The following is a 6060-nucleotide window of genomic DNA, read 5'->3' on the forward strand; positions in this document are numbered from 1 at the left end:
TTTAAGAGAAATGAGAAGCCAAAGCACTGAAGCTCCTCACATAGCCATCATCATAATTAAAGCCCTTTCTGGTCTGCTGATGAATCTTAGGCCATCATCAACATTAATAAACATTGGTCCCTGTTGTGTATAGAGCCCCCTATGGGATGTAGGGATCTGTCCTTGTGGGCCTTAAATCCCACTGGGGAGATGGCATTCTCTAGTCTGAGCATTATGTCATCTGGCTATTACTTGGGGGGAGGGGGCAAAGAAGGAAGGCAATAAGCATTTATTTAATTCCTGTTCTGTGCCAAGTACTGTGCTGTGTGCTTTACAAATGTCTCATTTAATCCTCACAACCCTTTGAGGCAGTACAGTTGAAGAAACAAGGCAAACGGGTTAAGTGACTTGCCATTGTGCACACAACAAGTGAATTTGGACTGGACTTGAACCTGGGTCTTCCTCACTCCAGGCCCAGCATTCTATCCATTATGTTACCTATAGGTCCAGTATCTAAAGTATCATATTTAAATTTAACATCTCAAGTCTGAGCACCTGAATATGAGTCCTGACTGCTTTTCATTGCCTCAGTCATCTTTGGCAAATCAGCCTCTCCAATTCATTTCTACCTCTAAAATGAGAGTTCTAAGAGCAGTCCACTCTCCTTGGCTCTAATTGATAGGAAGTTTTTATAAATTAAATCCAGCCTGTCTAACTACCACCCATTTTCCTTGTTTTGGAAGATAGCTATAATGATCCAGTTCTAGCACCCCAAGTTTCCAAGTTTAACATTCCCAGTTCCTCCAGTTAATTTTCCTAGCCTGGCCTTTAGCACTCAGAATTTTTCCAATAACCTGCCCACAATGGTCAGATCAATATATAGTCCCACTAACAGTGCATTAATGTTTCCTGCAGCCCTTCCAACATTGTTTATTTTCCTTCGTCAACTTTGCCAATCTGAGATCAAATTTCAGAGTAACTTTCATTTGAATTTCTCTAGTTCAAATCAATCAAGGTTTTTTAAGTAACTGCTATGTGCTGAGAACTAGAATGGTGCTAAATACTGGGGATTCTGAAGAGGGTGGCAAAAGATAGCCCCTGCCCTCAAGGAACTGACAATCTAATGAAGGAGATAATATGCAAACAAATATACAGGATAAGTAGGAAATAATTAAGAGGGAAGGTGATTTGGAGCATTCTGTCCTATAGCTATTGCATTTCTTCCTTTGAAAACTGCTAATCATATCCTTAGACCATTTATCAATTGGTAAAAGACTTTCATTCTTATAAATTGGAATCAGTTTGCAATAGAACACTGGGCCCAGAGTCAAAAAGATCTGAGTTCAAATTTGACCTCAGATACTGACTAGCTGTGTGACCCTGGGCAAGGCACTTAACTTATATTTTCTACACTTTCCTCAACAGTAAAGTGGAGGTAATAAAATCACCTATCTCCCATGCTTGTGAGGATCATATGAGAAAATATTTGTAAAGTGCTTAGCATAGTGCCATGACATGGTAGACACTATAGAAATGCTGCTCTTATAACTTCTGACATTTCTTCCTGTCCTTTGCCCCTGTCCCATAAAGTCTGTTCAAAGCCTGGAATCCTAGTCTTAAATTTCAGTCCCAATGACTAGGATTCTGCTACCTATAGTAACATTTCCCTGAGGCTTGCTTACTGCATAAATTCCTGCCATATTCTCAGTTCCAGGTGGCCTGCCTGGACTCTGACTTATTGCTGGACATCCCTGACTAACAACTTCCTTCCTTCTTTCCATTTGTTGTCTCTGGTACCTCCTTCCCTATCACTATGGGTTTGTCTCTTCCCACATGCCAGAATCCATTAGGACTGAGGGAAAATGAGCTGAGTTTTGTTAAATTGAACTGGAGGCAGCAACAGGACATTCCCTCTTTCTATACACTTAAAATCCCATTCCATCCTCAAAGACCCAGTGCAAAGCTCTCCCTAGAAATTTTCTCTGACCACTCTGGACGCAGTCATTTCTTCCTGCTTTGGGATTTCCCATCTGTTGCATCCATCTAGCCTTTGTGGCATACTGCAGTACATCCTATGAACTCTCTTCACTTCTGTGTCCTCTCTCCAACAAGAGCCAGTGGTACCCAAAGGGTGTGCTGTAGCAAAGCACTGTGCTGGGAATTGGATGAAACTTAAACAGCCATATTAGCTGAGCTTATATTTGCAATCACACACACAAATGTTTTCAAATTTTCCGATCATATGCCATTTCTTCACAGTAAAGAATAATAATAATGTGACATGAACAAAAAAAAAAGTTTGAGGACCACTGCAAACTAGACCCTAAATTCCCTCAATGGAGAAACTGGCATATAGCTCTAAATTCCAGAGAAGAAAGGAGAAGATGCCATAGGCTGAAATCTTAGCTCTTTCATTATACTATGATTCCATTTCCTTCCTCCTCTGTAAATCTTCTATCTCTGTCACCCATCAACAAGTATTTATTAAGTGCTTACTGTATGCCAGGCACAACGCTAGGAGTGTGGGTCCTTGAGATGCACAGTTGCTTGAAAAGGTAGCATTGTGTAGATTAAGGAACGGTTGAACAAACTGTGGCATGTGAATGGAATGGAATATTACTGAACTGCAAGAAATGACAAATATTAGCAATTCAGAGAAACATGAGAAGACTTGTAAGAATGCACAGTGATGTAAGCAGAACTAGTAGGACAATATAACTGGTGACAATAAGGAAAACATAAAGAATAACTAAATGTAGCACTCTGTCTGGGCTCCATCTTCCAACTTGCCCTGGCAGGTTAAGTCCTGCCTCTCTGGGTTTCATCTGCCAAGGAGAACCCTGTGGGTGACTATCCTGCTAATACTGTACCTTAGAAGCTTCCTCTAGTGTGCTTTCTTTTAACAATCAGCCAGTAGACTTCATTAGCTTTTTAGAAAACACATTTATTGAAATGACATGAAAAAGAACAGTAGTTACAAAGCATTCCACCCCCCACTTCTCTGCTTTCCCTCTGCCCCAAAACCTGGGGCATTGTCCCACAAAATTATACAGAATCCAGGAATGTGAGCATTAATTTAAAGAACAGTGGTGGGGAAGCATGCATATAGGCAATACATGACCAAGGCAACTCACAATTCTGAAACAATGGTGTTTCAATGCCCTTTCTTTCTCTGAAGAGTACACATAAAGTTCTTCATGGGGTTAGGGTTTGGTGATGCAACAAGGTGGCACAGTGGATAGGGCTCTGGGTCTAAAATCAAGGAGACAGACCTGGGTTCAAATTTACCTTAAATACTTCCTTGCTATGTGACCTTGGGCAAGTCACTTAATCTGTCTCAGTTTCCTGGACGATAAAGCAGTGATAACAAAAGCATCTCCCAGAGTCATTGTGAGGATCAAATGAGCTAATACTTGTAAAGAGCTTAGCACACAGCCTGGTGTACAATAGGACTTAATAAATATTGGCTTTCTTCCTTTAGTGATGGGGGAGGGGGTATCAATCTACTATTGAGCAAGTTGTCTTTTTTTGTTTTTATTTCACAGTCACTTCTGAATATATTCCATCCCTAACCCCTTACCAGACCCAGCCATCCTTTCTTTTTCTGGAGAGTCCACAAGAAGTAAAATGTGGGGCAAGGTCTTAGGGATGGATGAATCAATCTGGCTGCTGGGCTAATTTAGACAGGTGGCTCAACCAGTGGGCCACTGCAGTAATGGGTCTGGCTCCATAAAATAAGGAGTAGACTTTTGCAATGAATTTAATCCCTCATCCCCAAACCCATTAGTAATAAAAGGAACTTTTGGGATTTCCCAGTCTGCTGTGTCCTGGAACTATCAGTATTATATCTGAAATCATCATCCTTGACTCACACACAGTCTTTTGACCCAAGGAAACAGCTTTTGTCTCTAGGAGTACTGTTCTCCTCTGCCAAAGACTGATTGTATTTGTTATTTATCTTCTGTTTAAAAATGGATGCATTTTTCCAGGGAGAAAAAAAATCTGACATGACTAAAATTAAAAGTAGGTGCAGGGAAGTTTGGGAACATTCAGGATCAGACTTCTACATCTTTACTGTGGGTATGCCATTTATTCCCATTGGTCTTTTTATTAAATATACATATGACTTCTTCAGAAATGTTTCTGAAGAGTTTCAGCTCAGAGAAAGCTCACCTCGATGTTTCCACAGGGCTTATCTTTGGCACTGCAGGGGTAAATCTGCTAGATTCCTCAGGCTCATTCACTGTTCTAAGAGTAGTAGCAGGCTTCACCACATCCAACTTCTGGCCCATGGACAATGACATTTACCCTAGGATTGATAAAAAGCCTCATAACTTTTGACTCCCACAGAGCTTCAGCTCTGAGCTTTGTCCTCTCTAGGCAGAAAGTGGGGAGATGGCCAGCTTCTCGGGTTTTCTTCTAAATTCAAAGTAATCTCCTTCAGTGAAAGATCCCACCCTTAAGGTGATCCTCCACTCACGTTCGCTTTCCTGATTCCTGTGGAGATCTTATGCTGATGAGTGGGGGTGAGGTGGGGTGGGAAGGATAGGACAAAGATATTGAAACTCTCTGTGCCCTATAAGCAAATTCATTGTCTTTGCTGGCCTGTGTAAGGTATGGATTGCTTCTTTCCCAAGGGCTTTCCTTTTATATTTAGATGTTTCTGTTTTTTACTGCTTCCAACTTTCAGCTTTGCTCAAATCCAACTGAGCATATCTTTATAGAGAACCAAAGCCAAAAAGCTCAGTAATTGTAATGACCAATCTTGCCCCACCCCTCTTTAGGGATGAGGAATTTTACCTTCCTTCTTTATTTAGAGAAGTGAAGAACTATGGGTGTGGAACATTTGTATAAATACTGTTAAACTAGGTCACTGTTGGTGGTTTTGTGTTAAAAAATTAATTATTATATTGGACATTTTATGGTGTGGATGAGGGATGAAGAAGAGTGTATTTAGAAATGATTATGAAGCAAAACCAAAAGGTACTAATAAAACTTTCTTCTAAAAGATGGCTATCTTTTAGCTATATTAGCTAAAAAGCTATATTAGCAAGAAAACTGTTTGGAGGCAGGAAAACTGAGATCTTATAGGGATAGTGAGTAAGTATTTTAACTTCTCTCACCACCAGCTTCCTCATCTGGAAAACAAGGAGAATTCTCTACCTTAAAACCCAGAGACAGGAGATGGGTGTCATATATGAGGAACATCACCTTGTAATAGCCTGGCACCTCATCCTTTCTGGGACATCCTCTCCTTCCTGCCTTATAACAAAAATCTCTAGCTTGGTCACCATGCCCTTCTGGTGAAGGGGCAGTGGGGAGTTCCCCTTGTCTATCAGGGTTGCTTAGCAAGAGTCTGAAGATGTTCTGTGATCTTTCAAAGATTATGGAGAGTGCTCATTTTGGCAGCTTATATATTAAAACTGATAGGGTGGCTAGAGTGCCTGGCCCAGAGTCAGATGGATTCATCTTCCTAAGTTCAAATCTGGCCTCAGATACAAGTCACTTAACTCTATTTGCCTCAGTCTCCTCATCTGGAAAAAATGAGCTGGAGAAAGAAATGGCAACCACTCCAGAATCTTTGCCAAAAAAACCCCAGTCCAAATGGGGTCCCAAATAGTTGGATATGGCTGAAAAGACTGAACAACAAGATACTAAAACTGGAACAATATAGAGATTAGCATGGGCTCTGCACAAGGATGACATGCAAATTTGTGAAGCATTTTATATGTTTTACTTGGAAAAAAACCCCAAAGATCATGGAAAAGCCTCTCAGCAGAGAGGTAGCAAACTCACGGGAAATCCATTTTCACATATGGCCAAAGTCTTGCTTCGTTTTGCTTGACTATGTTTATTTGTTACAAGGGATAGTTCTATTGGTGTGAAGGGAGTCACTGAAAAGTGACAGTGATATAAGAGAATCGCATAAAAAACCCCAACATTTGAGAAAAGAAAAGGCACAGAAAACAGGAAAGGTGAAATCGACCTGAAAAAGAAGCAAACTTTACCTCAATTTTCAAAAAAGAGAAGATGTTGTAATCTAAAAATAATAAGCTAGTGAGCTTGTTCTCGATTACTGGC

At 40.5% G+C, this 6060-nt stretch overlaps 1 pseudogene; it reads left to right on the forward strand.

Moving 5' to 3' along the window:
• Positions 1-5619: 5619 nt before the first annotated feature.
• LOC140521788 (U6 spliceosomal RNA) lies at positions 5620-5713 on the forward strand (annotated as a pseudogene).
• The last annotated feature ends 347 nt before the right edge of the window (positions 5714-6060 follow it).

This window comes from Notamacropus eugenii, chromosome 1, assembly GCF_028372415.1.
Source record: "Notamacropus eugenii isolate mMacEug1 chromosome 1, mMacEug1.pri_v2, whole genome shotgun sequence".
Classification (NCBI taxonomy): domain Eukaryota; kingdom Metazoa; phylum Chordata; class Mammalia; order Diprotodontia; family Macropodidae; genus Notamacropus; species Notamacropus eugenii.